Consider the following 14,026-nt stretch of genomic DNA (forward strand, 5'->3'; position numbering starts at 1 on the left):
GAACTCAGAGTGTGTGTGCGCACATGCACATGAGTGTGGGATGGTGAGCTCACATTGTAAGAATGTGTGCATACATGTATAAATGTGAGCATGCGTGAGTGTGCACACATGTATGTATGCATGTGTGTATGAGTGTGGAAGTGTGTGCATGCTTGTGTATTTGTGGGAATGAGCATACATATGTGAGAATGTTCATGCACTGTGAGTATGCACAGAGGCCCAGGAGAGTGTGTGCATGCGTGCATGGGTGTAAGTGTGTACATGAACACACACATGTGTGTGCAGGCATGATTCTGTGAGTGCAAGCACATGCGTGTGCACACGTGTCCGTGTGCATGTGCGCGCACACATGTGCGGGCATTTGTACATGTATGTGTGCACGTGTACATTGTATGTGAGTGTGAGCACCTGTGTGCATACGTGTGTGTAGGCATGATTGTGTGAGCGCAAGCACATGCAGGTGCACACGTGTCCATGTGCATGTGTGCGTGCACATGTGCGTCCATTTGTACATGTATGTATGCATGTACACATTGTATGTGAGTGTGAGCACCTGTGTGCATATGTGTGTGCTTGCACAAGTGTATGGGAGTGTGAGCACACAAGTGTGAGAGTGCATATACACATGTGTACCCATTCACATTCATGTGTGACAATGTATACAAGTATATTTGTGTGTATGCACATGTGCTTCTGTGCCCGTGAGTGTGTGTGCATGGTGCACATGTGAGCATGTGTGTGGCACTCTGGCCACATATTCATCACCACTGAGCCCTGCACTGTGGGGACACCCAAAGAGTGACAGTATACAGCAGAGCACTTGTCGGGAGTCAGGAGGCTGTGTTTTGCCCCAGCTCAGTCAGCTGTACTGTGAGAACTTGAGCAAGACACCACCTGTCTGAGCCTTTGTCTCTTGAGCTGTGCAGTAAGAGTAAAACATCTGTCTGTTCACACACATCACCTGCACACAGTAGGTACTCCCCAACACATGTGGAGTGAAAAGTTGTGAAGCTCTGTTTACTTCTGAGATCTTGGGCCTGGCCCCAGCTTGGGGACAGCAAGTTGGCATTTAGTGACTGGATCTTATTCCCTGTCTATCTCCTGGTCCCCCTGTGCCCACCATCCCCTCTCAATCCTCATGGCTCCTTGCTGTAAGAGCTCCCAGCACACCCCCTGACTCCTCACTTCTTTCTCCTGCAGCCTCGGTGGCTGAGAGATGCGCACAGCTAACACACTACTTGGTTTAGAGCTTTCCATGCCTCTCCTCTTCAAGTCCATCCTCCTTATTCTGGCACATGAATGCCCCAAATCCTTGGCCAGACCACATGTGCACCACAGACCCACCCTCTCAGGGCCTCTCCCTGGCCCACCCATGCTCTTCCCGCTCTTGTTCCTTGATGAGGAAGCTCTGGCCTCCCTTTTTTAGAAGATCTTCCATGTCTTCACCAAGCTGGCTGAGGCCCTCCATGCTCCTACCTCTCAGGGTCCTGGGTAGACATCATTTATTCCGCCCCCACCCCCGACTATTTCTTCCATCTCACCCTAGTCTCAGAGTTTTTAGGGCAAAGTATTTTATCTCTAGCCATAGAGCCTCACATATGGTGGGTGCTTGATAATTTTTTGTCAAACAATGAATAAATGAATGGCATATTAAAATACATCACCAAACTCCCCTGGGACTACTTCCGCATATAAAAAATGAAAGGGTTGGATCTCTTGTAGTCAAGGACTCTCAACCCCACTCTTTTCAATGTCCACTCTGAGAGGCCGGGGGTAGAGAGAGCAGTTCCCTCTGCTGTCGCAATAACTAAGCCCACATTTATCGAAGCTGCAACGTGCCAGCCTCTGAAGGGTGTTTACCGAGCACAGTGGAGAGTCCCTGACTGCCAAGGTGCTCACTGTCCAGAAGCTGCACACACAGCCAGCGAAGACACTTGAGAGAATGGGATAAGGTTCAGCATGGAGACTGCTCCACCCGCAAAGGGATGGGGAAAAGTAACTGATGACGTAGCACCTGAATGGGGTCCAGAGGACCGAGAGGGGCTTTGATGGAACTGGTGTTTGCAGAAAGGGCATTACAAATGGAAGGCAATAGGTTGTAGATGGTGGGCTTCTGTTTCTGGCCACGATAGAAACAGAGGGCATCAGATTACCCTCTTACTATAAACAACGATTGAACTGGACAGAATACATGCTACTAATGTGTTCAGACATGGCACAACAGACAGCTCCAATCACCCCAGTTTTCTGCCTGCAAGCCCCTCCCAAACCAGCACAGGGAAGCAGAGCTTCAATATAGAGCAGTGGTCCCGACAAGTAGAGGAAACACAGGAAGTCAGGGTCCCGAGGTGCCTGCGGTTTATAGAGAGAGGAAGCTGTGTAAAAGAGGCCCAGAAATCTGCATGGCGTTCCCTGAGTCTTTGAATCGTAAGCTGCGCATATGCAAGGCAGGATCCATAAGACCCGGCAGAACCACGAAGGGCTGTGAGTTGACAATGCTCACGTGTGTATGCACGCATGTGTATCCATGTGTACATTCGTGTATGCATGTGTTCACGTGTGTATGTTGATACACTGCTGGGAGACACTGTGCACTCCAACCGCTGGAGCAGAGAGACCACGCGGAGCATCTCGGCACTCAGAAGCAGGACTATTCTAGCGCTAGAATAGGGATTGCTTGATGCTACCCTAACAAAGCCCCAAACCAAGCTCCAACGGTCAAAACGTCTAGTAAACTCCCCACCAGATCAAAACTGGACATTCTGTGAAGAACAAAACATAACCCATACTCTTAATAACGGGGTTCACAATGTCCAGCATACAATTAAAAATTGCTAAATAATCCAGGAAGCAGGAAAATTTAACTAGAAAATAGAAAAGAAACACTGGTGAATAAAACAGACCCACAGATGACACAGATGTTGAAATTACAAAAGAACAATTTAAAACAAACAAACAAACAAACAAAAGAACACGAGTGGAGAGGTGGAAACTCTCCACAGAATGGAAACTATGGGGAGGGGGGATTTAATGGAAAATGTAGAACTGAAAAATACAGAACCTGAAATGAAGAATTCACTGGGTACGTCTAACAGCAGATTAGGCTACAGAAGAAATAATTGTGAACCTGAAGATGGATCCAGAAAATGTACCCAAATTGAAGCACAGAGAGAAAGGATCCTTTAAAAAACCAGCATAGAGCCTCGGTGACTTGTGGGACAAGATCAAGCCGTCTATGTGTATATATAAGTCCCAGGATGAGAAGAGAGTGGGCAGAAAAAATATTTGAAGAAATAATAACTGATAATTTCCCAAGTTTGATGAAAAATATCAACCCATTATTACATCAATAAAACCTAAGCAACATAAACATTTTTAAAAACCATACTTAGGAACATGTTAAAACCAAGAATAAAGAGACCACTTTAAAGGCCACCAGAGAAAAACAGACACATCACATACAAGGAAACAACGATGAGAAATACAGCTGACTTCTTTGCAGTAGAATGACATCTTTAAAAACAAAATTGTGAACCTGAAATTCCATATGCAACAAAAAAGTCCTTCAAAAATGAAGATGAAATACAAGTATTTTCAACACATCAGGAAGGCAAAACACTCATAAATGAGTACACACTCAATAGGAGCTTCAAATATGTGAAGCCAAAACTAACAGATCTAAAGGGAGACAATGCCACAATTATGGTTGGAGATTTTAATACTCCTCTCTCAATAATGGATTGAACATATGGACAGAAAACCAGCCAGGATGTAAAGACTTAAACAACACTATCAAACATGACCCTACTCACATTCACGGGGTGCTCCACCCAACAGGAGCAGAATAAACACACATTTTTAAAATACAAATGGAGTATTCACCATAAAATGTCTCAGTAAATGGAAATATATTAAAATTATACAAGATATAGTCTCTAGTTGTAGTACAGTAGGAAATCAACTACACTAAGATATCTGTAAAATTCTCTAAAGTGTTTGGAAATTAAACAAAAAACTTTTAAATAACCCACAAGTAAAACAAATCACACAAAAAATAGGTATTTTGAGCTAAATAGAAATGAAAACATGAAATATCAAAATTTGTGTGCTATAGCCAAAGCAGCGCTTAAAATGAAAATTAGCTTTAAATGCTTGTGTTTAAAAACTGTAATGGTGTTAAATAAAACCTCTAAGCTCCCACCTTGAAAATCTAGAAAAAGATGAGCAAATTAAGTTCAAAGTAGAAGAAAGGATATAATAAAGAGTAGAAATCAATGAAACAGAAATTGAACAAATGATAGAAAAAAATCCAAAAGTTAGTTTTTTGAAAGGTTAATAAAATTAACTCCTAGCTAGATTACTGAGAGAGAGAATACAAATTTTCAGCATAAGGAATGAAAGCTAGGACATCATCACATATCCTATAGACATTAAAAGAGAAATAAGATAATATTACAAACAATTTTTAAAAGAATTATGAATTTATTAGGTCATCTGGGAAATCAGATGGACTGAGCCCCAAAATGGTGCCAGCCCAAACAATTTTAATGCCAACAAATTCAACAACTAGGGGAAATGGACAAACCCCTTGAAGAACATAAATTACCAAAACTGACACAAGGGGGAATATAAATTTTTAAAAGACATATATCTGATAACAAAATGAATTTGTAATTAACCCACACATGTTGGAAAGGGTGGGAGCCGTCCCAGGAAAGGTGAGTCGTGGGTTTTACTGAAGAAGAAAGTGTGGAAAGATTAATGCGCATGTGATGACGAGGACTTTCTGCCATGTCTGCCGTAGGCTCTATGCCTGCTGATTTATCCAACCATTTCTCACACTCATAACAATCTTAGTTTGCAGATGAGAAGATAAGGGGCTCAGAGAAGTTCTATTTATTGCCAAAGTTAACAGGAGAGCAATCTCCAAGTGCCCTCAGCAAGGAGTGTACATGGAGCTGCCCAGAGCTTGCTTCCCACTTCTTTTCCTTCCTTTTTTATTAAAAAAATATTTTTATTGATTTCAGAGAGGAAGGGTGAGAGAGATAGAAACATCAGTGATTGGAGAGAATCATTGATTGGCTGCCTCCTTCATGCCCCCTACTGGCAATTGAGCCTGAAAGTCAGGCATGTGCCCTGACCAGGAATCAAACTCTGACTTCCTGGTTCATGGATCAACGCTCAACCACTGAGCTACACGTGCCAGGACTCACTTCTTTTCTTCTCACTCCAAGCCCTGGAGACAAAGGATAAAGGTCCCTGTGAGCTGAGGAATCAACCTACGTCTTCAAAGTGACATCTTTTGGACGACATCCCTGCTTGTTCTCTGGACTGTGTCTTGTGACTCTTTCATAACACATGCTCCTAGAGCTTAGAGGCCCCATTTTATTAATATACTAGAGGCCTGGTGCACAAAATTCGTGCACTGGGCAGGGGGTGTTCCTCAGTCCAGCCTGCACCCTCTCACAATCCGGGACTGCTGGCTCCTAACCACTTGCCTGCCTGCCTGCCTGATTGCCCCCTAATCACTCCCCTGCCAGCCTGATCAACGCCTAACTGCTCGCTTGCCAGCCCGATTGCCCCCAACTGCCCTCCCCTGCTGGCCTGGTCTCCCTAACTGCCCTCCCCTGCTGGCCTGATTGCCCACAACTGCCCCCGCTGCCAGCCATCTCGTGACCACATGGGGGCAGCCATCTTGTGTGAGGGTGTACTGGTCAATTTGCATATTACCTCTTTATTTTATAGGATTAGTAATAAAATATAAATATACTTGAGGCCCAGTGCATGAATTCGTGTACTAGTGCGGTTCCTTGGCCTGGCCTACAGGATTGGGCCAAAACCTACTCTCCGACATCCCCTGAGGGGTCCCGGATTGCATGAGGGCGCAGGCCAGGCCAAGGGACCCCACCGGTGCATGATCAGGGCCTGGGAGGGACACAGATGCTGGCCAGCCAGGGAGGGACCACAGGAGGGCTCCAGGACATGTCTGGCCTGTCTCGCTCAGTCCCAATCAGCTGGACCCCAGCAGCAAGCTAACCTACTGGTTGGAGCGTCTGCCCCCTCGTGGCTAGTGCACACCATAGCGAGCGAGTTGCCTTAGCATATCATTAGCATATTATGTTTTGATTGGTGAATGGCCGACAGGTTGACCAGACACTCAGCATATTAGGCTTTTATTATATAGGCTATATTGACCATAAAATTTATCCTCCAAGACACTTAGAGAATGAAAGGGGGTTCTCCTGCTAGTTACATCTGGACAACGAGCACAGACCAAGGCTGATTTGAAAAAACAAGGACAGGTGGTTGACCTGACCGGGAGGTATTACAACATCCTTGCTCTCAGGAACTTACTGTAATACAGTAACCATTATATTGACAGTCCCATGCTCCTCTTATAGTTTGCACTGTGCTCCTGAATCTGCCCACTGCCCAGGGAGCAGGTGACATTATTATTATTCCTGCTTTAAGCAGGTCAATTGATATTCTTGAGGTCAGAAGGGGGGACCCATCCCAGGCCTTTCATGGCTTTCTCTTGAAAGCTCCTTCCTTTCCTACAATTTTCTGGAAAATCTGAACATACAAACATCAATTTATAGCTAACACATCCTTCTTGCCTCCCTTCTTGCCTTAGGTGCCAGGAAGTTCAGAATACAACTTCAGACTGATTTGGAGTATAATAATTTATGCAATCAACTAGCCACTTTGCACAATTCTACCATTTTCTTGCGTGTCCCAGACTCCTTTTGGAAGCCGATGTGTGACAAGTTATGAATAACATTTTTAAAGAAACCAATCTGAGGTGAACCTCACAATTCACTAACCAGTCCTGCCCGGCACCGAGTCTCCTGGAAAGTGCCTTCCCAGAGTGCGTCCTCATTGCTGGTTCTCTCTGGAGTCACCTGAGCCTGCTTCCTGGGGGAGCCCTACTCTCACCTTGGGGAGGTGGTAAGTGTATCTGGTGCTGTGAACGGAGCACTAGCTTGTGAGCCAGGTGAGTCGCCCTGCAACTCCAGCCCTGCAGCTTGGGACTCAGGACCCTCACAGATCCACCTTTGAAGAGCACCAGATCCACAAGCAAAAGAATCCATGGCTCCCCAGGCCATGAGCCTGCCCAGGGACACTGTTGGCTCTGTGGCTCTTCCCAGCCCCTGCTCCGGACCCTCCACTGGTTCTGCCTTTGCCCTCACCCCCTTGCGGAGGCCCAGAACATCATCAGGGAAGCCCTCTGGTTTCCACTGAAAATCCAGCGCCCAGCCTCCCCACTCCTGAAACACGGTGCATGGGGTCTCCACCACAGCTCACGTGTCATTCTGCCTGGATCCTGGTGGGAACTTGCCACGCCATGCACAGCCACACAGGGACCCCGCACGCTATGAAGCCTCCCAAAGCTGGCCCTCTTCAGGGTCCAAGGATGTGGGTGGACCAGGCCCAGCTGCCACAATCAGCCCCTACTGATACAGAGACCCCAGCTCCTAAGACCCGAGATCTCTGGAGTGAGGCTGCTGCCTGCACAGTGAGGACATGGAGGCACCTGCAGACCAAGGCCACCAGGCCAGCACAAAAGATATCTAGGACTGGTCGGTCGGGGACAGAGAGGGCCTGAGAGCTGCCTCAGGAGGCCCTCACCCCACCGCCTGCCTCCTTACACCCCTCCTCAGATGTTTGCTATTTTGTTATTGTTGTTAATTCCTTGCCAGGTGGAACCGGCACTGTGGGGCTTAATTAAGCTCAGCCAGCTGTTACCAAACATGGGAATCTGATGCGTGGAGGAGCCCGCCTCAAGCGCAGTGGGAAGGGGGAGGGGGGAGGGGGCAGAGAAGGGGGTGGGGCCTTGGAGGCTCTGGGAGACCATTACCCTCAGGCCCACAATAGATGGGGTCTGAGTTGGGGGGACAGGAGGCGGGCTGCCAGAAGGGGCCTCTGGGCAGGTCCCAGGATGTGGGTGGACCAAGCCCAGCTGCCATCCCCACCCCTTGTGATGCAGAGACCCAGTCCTAAGACCCGAGACCCTACAGGACAGAGGAAGGCTTTGCAGGGGGAGCTCCTTGCAGGGGGACAATCACCAAAGCCCAGCACCAAGGCTGTGCGGCCCAGACGCTGGGCAGAAGTCCCCAGGGGAGTGCAAGGTGTGGTGTGTGTATATGTGTGGTGTGGCATAAATGCACGTGTGTGGGGTGTGTGTGTTAGCATGTGTGGTATGGTGTGGTGTGAATGTGTATTTATGTGTATGGTGTGGTATATATGGCATGTATATCTTTGTGTAATGTGTGTGAGTGTATATGTGGTGTGTAGGTGTGTCTAAGTGTAAGTATATGTCTCTGTGTGATGTGGTGTGTATGTGTGTCTATGTGTGTATAGTTTGTGTGGTATGTATGTGTGTGTGTCATGTGTGTGTAAGACTCTGTCCACTTGCCCTGGATGTAGTCATGTTTCACGATTTTGCTTACCACCAGGGCCTGTCCAACTTCTGTGAAAATAGCTAGTTAGTGGGGCCTCATCTGCATCCAGAAAGCTAGCTGCAAGGGAGTCCAGAACCATATGTTAGCTTTTAGTCTCTCCAAATAGAAAGATGGTGGAACAGAGCAGATGTACAATATCTTCCCTAGTCCACCTTTTGATGGCTCAAAAGCCATCCTTTTATTCAGACTTGAATTTCCAAGTAACAACAATAATAGTCAAGCATGCTCCCAACTAACACAATACAACTTTCCTGCGTAGAAGTGAGAAGATGCTCACCCTCTTTCCAATGTGCAAGACTTTATGCTGTATTCTCCCCCAGTGAAGACATAAAAAAACAATATCCAAATGGATTTTCAATTCAAATGCCCTTTGACCCACAAACTCCATTTTCAGGAATTCATCTCTGATGTGCTTGCCCAGGGTATACAGCATGTTTGTGGAGGCAGAGGAAAGAGAACACCCCAAATGTCACCACCAAGGAACAACTATGGATTAAGTACAACAAAAATCTCATGTTCAAGAGAATTGTAGAAACAGAACTAGACATGTCAAAGGAAAAATGGCAAGTCACACAACTGGGTTCCACCGTGGGGCTCTCGGCACTGGCTGGATGCTGAGAGTATCTGAGAAGTTAAAAACACCAAGTAACTTCTGCCCAGACACCTCTGGGAATGAGCTCAGAACCTTTGGGGGTGGGTGGGCTCCTGTCCCTCCATGAGTGTGACCACCAGGGACAATGGGCCTCACTGTTCTGTAGTCGCTGCCGTTTGGGCAGGTATAAAATGTAAGATGCCAGACAAGGGCACTTAGCCCGCACACTCCCATACTCATACTCACTTGGAATCATGTGATCATACAAGCTTGCACACTTGAGCATCATGTGATACCATGTGGTCACACAAATGCTTGCCTGTGCACAGCTGTCTCTGGAAGGTGGGGGACAGAGGTCCTGGAGTGGGGATGGAAGGGATGTTTGGGGGTGCCTTAAAGTGCTAAGCATTTGGCCTTTGTTGTTTTGTTGGTACTTATTCTCCATTTAATATTAAATTTTTAAATAAAAATGGTGCCTCCTCCAGGCACTGCTCTCTCTCCGAGGATAGATTTCTGGTCAGCAATGACCTTGGAGCCTATTTGGGGGCAGACAGGCCCCCTCAGCACTCCCACTGCAGGGCTTCCATCTCAGCCCCCAGGACTAGGAGCTTGTCATGCAAAGGGCCAGATGCTGCTCTGGGTGTACAAATGGCCCTGGCAGGAGCCAATCCCTCTGCGGCTGTCCCACTGACGGCCCTGAACAATTCCGTGTCATTGACACAGGCCAGCTCTGGGCTGGGCCCTGGGGAGACTGCCTCATGGAACTCGGCCCGGAATTCAGTCCCCACCTGGCAAACAGCTGGGCCCCACCTGAGAATGAATGTTTCAGGGGAGGAGTGCAGCCAGATTCCTGAGAAAGCCCATCCCAGCAAGATGGTTCCTAGCAGACCCTAAGACACAGAAGGTATTGTTGCTTTCCTCACCCTGCCCCTGGGTGCTGGCCACGGCCTGGGGTTCCTCCACAGCGGCCATCCCAGTGCTGCAGGCTCTCGTGCAGCCTGGGCCAGGCTTTCTCTCTGTGCCCAGGGTTAATCCTCCCTGAAGGGAGGGCTCTGGACTAGGACCACCAGCCACCAGAATTGCCTGGGGCTTCCTATAAATTCAGTCGCAAGATCCACCAGCCAGGATGGGTTGGGGCCAGTAAATCCATTTAACAAGCACCCAGGTTATTATTGTGACCTTCATTCTGATGCCACAGAATGAAGGTCACAGGCTCAGAAGATCTAGAGGCAGCCTGAGTGAATACATTTCAGATGCTGTCTTTGCTTTCGGATTGACTGGGGGAGAGCAGGACTCACTAGGCACCCCAAAGGGAGAAGGGGTGACATGGAGGTGACCCAGGAGGCAGGAAAGGACAGTGGGGGGCAGGACATGGACAGTGAAACGCAGGTGTTGTGGGTGCCTGACCTCTTTTGTTCCACCTTAAAAGTCCCGCCGGCGAGCACTGGGAAGGCTGCCAAGGGCGGGTGGAGTGGCTGGGCGTTCAGTGGAAAAGCAGTAGAAAATAGCAGCCGGCCAGGAGTCCCCAGAATTCCCCTCATGGCTTGTTTTTAATTGGATTTAATTATTTTCCCTCTAATTGCATTTTTTAAAGCTCTCCCCAGTGGTTTCCTGATCTGAGAATCTCTCCACGTCTCTCTGGGCTGGAGGCTTGGCCTGGGTGGGGATGAAGAGATGGAGCCGGGCCTGCCACGGACCACTGTGGTCCCACCAACGCCCCCTGGGGACTGGCAGGGGCCCGGGGCTGGGAGCAGTGGGGCTGGAAAATGGGCTGCCCCACGTTCCCTCCCTGGGCCAAGCATTCCCTGAGGGGCCTCCCCACTCTCAGGTCACAGGCACAAGCATGAGACCTGGGGCTGTCCTCCTGGGGTTCCAGCTCACATTTGGGATGGTGTGTGCTCTCCTTCCCCCACTTCTCAGAGACCTTTCTTCAGACAACAGCCCTAAGTAGCTGTTTAACAAGATGCCAAACTTAGTCAACTCACTGTCATGAATCCATATATATCTTATATCTTATATTTACACACACACACACACACACACACACACACACACACACCTCCAACAACACACCGTGCATGCGCACACACGCACACACATGCCCAATGGGTCTGCTTCTCCATCTGAGCTCTGTGGGATTCTCGCACAGACCTGCTGGGAGACCACGCGTGGAGCACCTGGAAGGAGAATTGTGGCAAGAACCATATGAAATATATCCTCCAGAGGAACCACGACTGCTGAAAAGTGACATCAACACAGGAGTTCTTCTTCTGTCCTGGTGACAAGTCACTGACGGCCCCCTTGTCTGATTCTCAGCCCACCTCTGTCTGTCTGTCTCTGCCACTATCTGTCTATGTCTCTCTCTGGTACTATCTCTCTATGTCTCTCTCTGGTACTATCTCTCTATGTCACTCTCTGCCACTATCTCTCTATGTCGCTCTCTGATACTATCTCTCTGTCTCTGCCACTATCTAGATCTCTCTCTGCCACTATCTCTCTGTGTCTCTCTTTCCTGTTCTCCTTCTGGCTCTCGGTATTTCCCCTGCTCTCCCATCCTTCCTGAAACTTTCTTGCCTCTCACCTGGCTCAAGCTGCCTGGAATGGTTGGATGGGGCGCCTGGGTAGGGCAGCAGCATTGCCCACATTTCCCACGGTCCAGCACCATGGCCAGAGGCGCAGTTCAGGAAGGACCTCTGCTCCCAGGCATTTTATAGCTTCAGGGCCCCACACCCCTCGGCATCACCACCAGGACCGCATGCATTTGCTTGTCATTCCCTGGGCAGGCCTGGCCAACGCAACAGGGCTGGGGTTGCAACAGAAACCTGTGACCCCTCTGTATCGGTTGAACTGCCTGCACCACATGTTAGTCCATGTAAGCCCCATAACGGCCTGTGAGGTTAGCACTGTTATGCCTATTTTGCGGATGAGAAAACTGAGAAACAGATTCAGAGCAGGAGGTGACTGGTCCAGGGTCCCACAGCTTGAAAGAGGAGGAGCCAGGGCTCACATTGACCACACAGACCCCCCCAGTTCATGCGTCTTCCTTGCAAAGCTTAGAGAAAGATGGGATGCTAGCCAATTCTAGATACCAGCTCACCCAGCCACACCCTAAACTTGGAAACACTATTGCCACCTGTCCATCAGAGCCACACCTTGTAGAGGAGACAGGTCTGTCCCAGAACCACATGGACTGTCCCAACCACACAGAAGCAGCCACAGCCCAGACTGTGTTAAAGACCTGGAGGGTGTGGGGGTGGGGGGCGGTCAGCCACAGCTCTCTGTGCCCACTGGGTGCCCACTCTCAAGAGAGACCTGCCCATTATAATTCTCATTAATGATTATTAATGATTGCTGATATTTGCCCAGAGCTTTCTGCTGACTAGGAGCTCTGGATCTGCGTGAGTTGGCATTTGCTTATGAATGAAGCCAGATGCAGAAGCAGAGCAGCCTCGAGGGAGGGGAGCGATGGCACTGGAGTCGATGTGATGAGGAGCAGCTATGAGGACGGGTGTGGGGAGAAGTGGCCTCCCTGGCCAGAGGCCAGCTGCACTGATGTGCAGGGTCTGCTGCTCCCGAGGACGTGGTGGGCTCTTCATAACCACCACGTGTGCCTGGAGAGTTAGGGGAATTGGGACTCCGGCTGTTCCTATGTCCTTTCTCTTTGTGTTCTGTAAATTTTTTTTGAATGTGCTTGCTGATACTGGCTCAGCCCAGAGGCCTCGCCCTGTCTGCCACTGGGGTCCAGGAGGCGGGGCACAGGGCAGTGCTGCAGGGGGGTCTAAAGCAGCAGTGCCCATCCTCGAGTGTGTGCCCTGCTGACCGCTCACGGCGTCCTTGTTGGGAAGTCCCTGGGGTTACACCTACTGACAGACAAGGAAACGGAGGTTCAGAGAAGGGAGGGGCCTATCTGGGTACATTCAACCTGGAGCATGGAGCCAGCTGACTCCAAGCTCCCAGCTGACCATGTGCAGTTAACCTCCCTGCACGTCAGTTTCCTCAGCTGTGGGATGGAGGGGATGCCAGCGCCCAGCTCACAGAGCCTCTGTGCGCACGGACAAGTGAACGTGCAAAGCAAGAGAAGAGTGAGGGTGGCTAGTGAGCAGTGTTGGCAACCCTGACACTCAAACATCATCCCCCTAAACAAAGCTTCACAAACACTATTTACTTTCTCCATGTACAATGCATACGAATAGTTTTTAAAATATTGGTCTTAGCACACAAGTCAATATCACAGACCGTGCTGCTATAAAGCCCTGCTGCCAATGTTGGAAGAAGATTGGGGACAGAACCGGGGACCCACTGGCTCCCTTCGAGGTCCCGTCTGCTCGGCCAGGGGAACTTGGTGTTTTGTTTTAGGGAAAGGCGGTCCCCCCTCCTCCCTCTGTCCACCCCATGGAAACCTGGCTATGACGGGCTTGACAGCAGAAGCCAGGAGCTGTCACATGGAGAGAAGCATGACGGGGAGGGGGCGACGAGGACGGGAGCCGCCTGGAGGAGCTGGGCAGAGCGGCTTCAGCCTCTTTCCTTTGGTGCTAGTTGGTAGGACCATCTCGTCCAGACACTCAGCAGCTGTCACAGGCTGGGCTTCAACCAGCGCTCACTGATGTGGAGGCGTCCCGGTGCCCTGCCATTTCCCTTTGTCGCTTGCCTTTTCAGTGCACCGCAGCCAGGTGTTCACCTGCCAGTGCCAGCATCACTTCACCGGGCTGCTGGCGCCCACCTGAGAGCTTGCTTCTGCAGTACCCGACCCAAGACACTGAGCATGAGCTGGGTGCCTGAGTGCTGTCTGCCCGGGCGCAATCGGTATGTCAGGGTGCTGTGTGCCCGGGCGCAGTTGGTATGTCAGGGTGCTGTGTGCCCGGGCGCAGTCGGTATGTCAGGGTGCTGTGTGCCCGGGCGCAGTCGGTATGTCAGGGTGCTGTGTGCCCGGGCACAGTCGGTATGTCAGGGGGCTGTGTGCCCGGGCACAGTC

Source organism: Myotis davidii, unplaced genomic scaffold (genome assembly GCF_000327345.1).
Source record: "Myotis davidii unplaced genomic scaffold, ASM32734v1 scaffold77, whole genome shotgun sequence".
Classification (NCBI taxonomy): Eukaryota; Metazoa; Chordata; class Mammalia; order Chiroptera; family Vespertilionidae; genus Myotis; species Myotis davidii.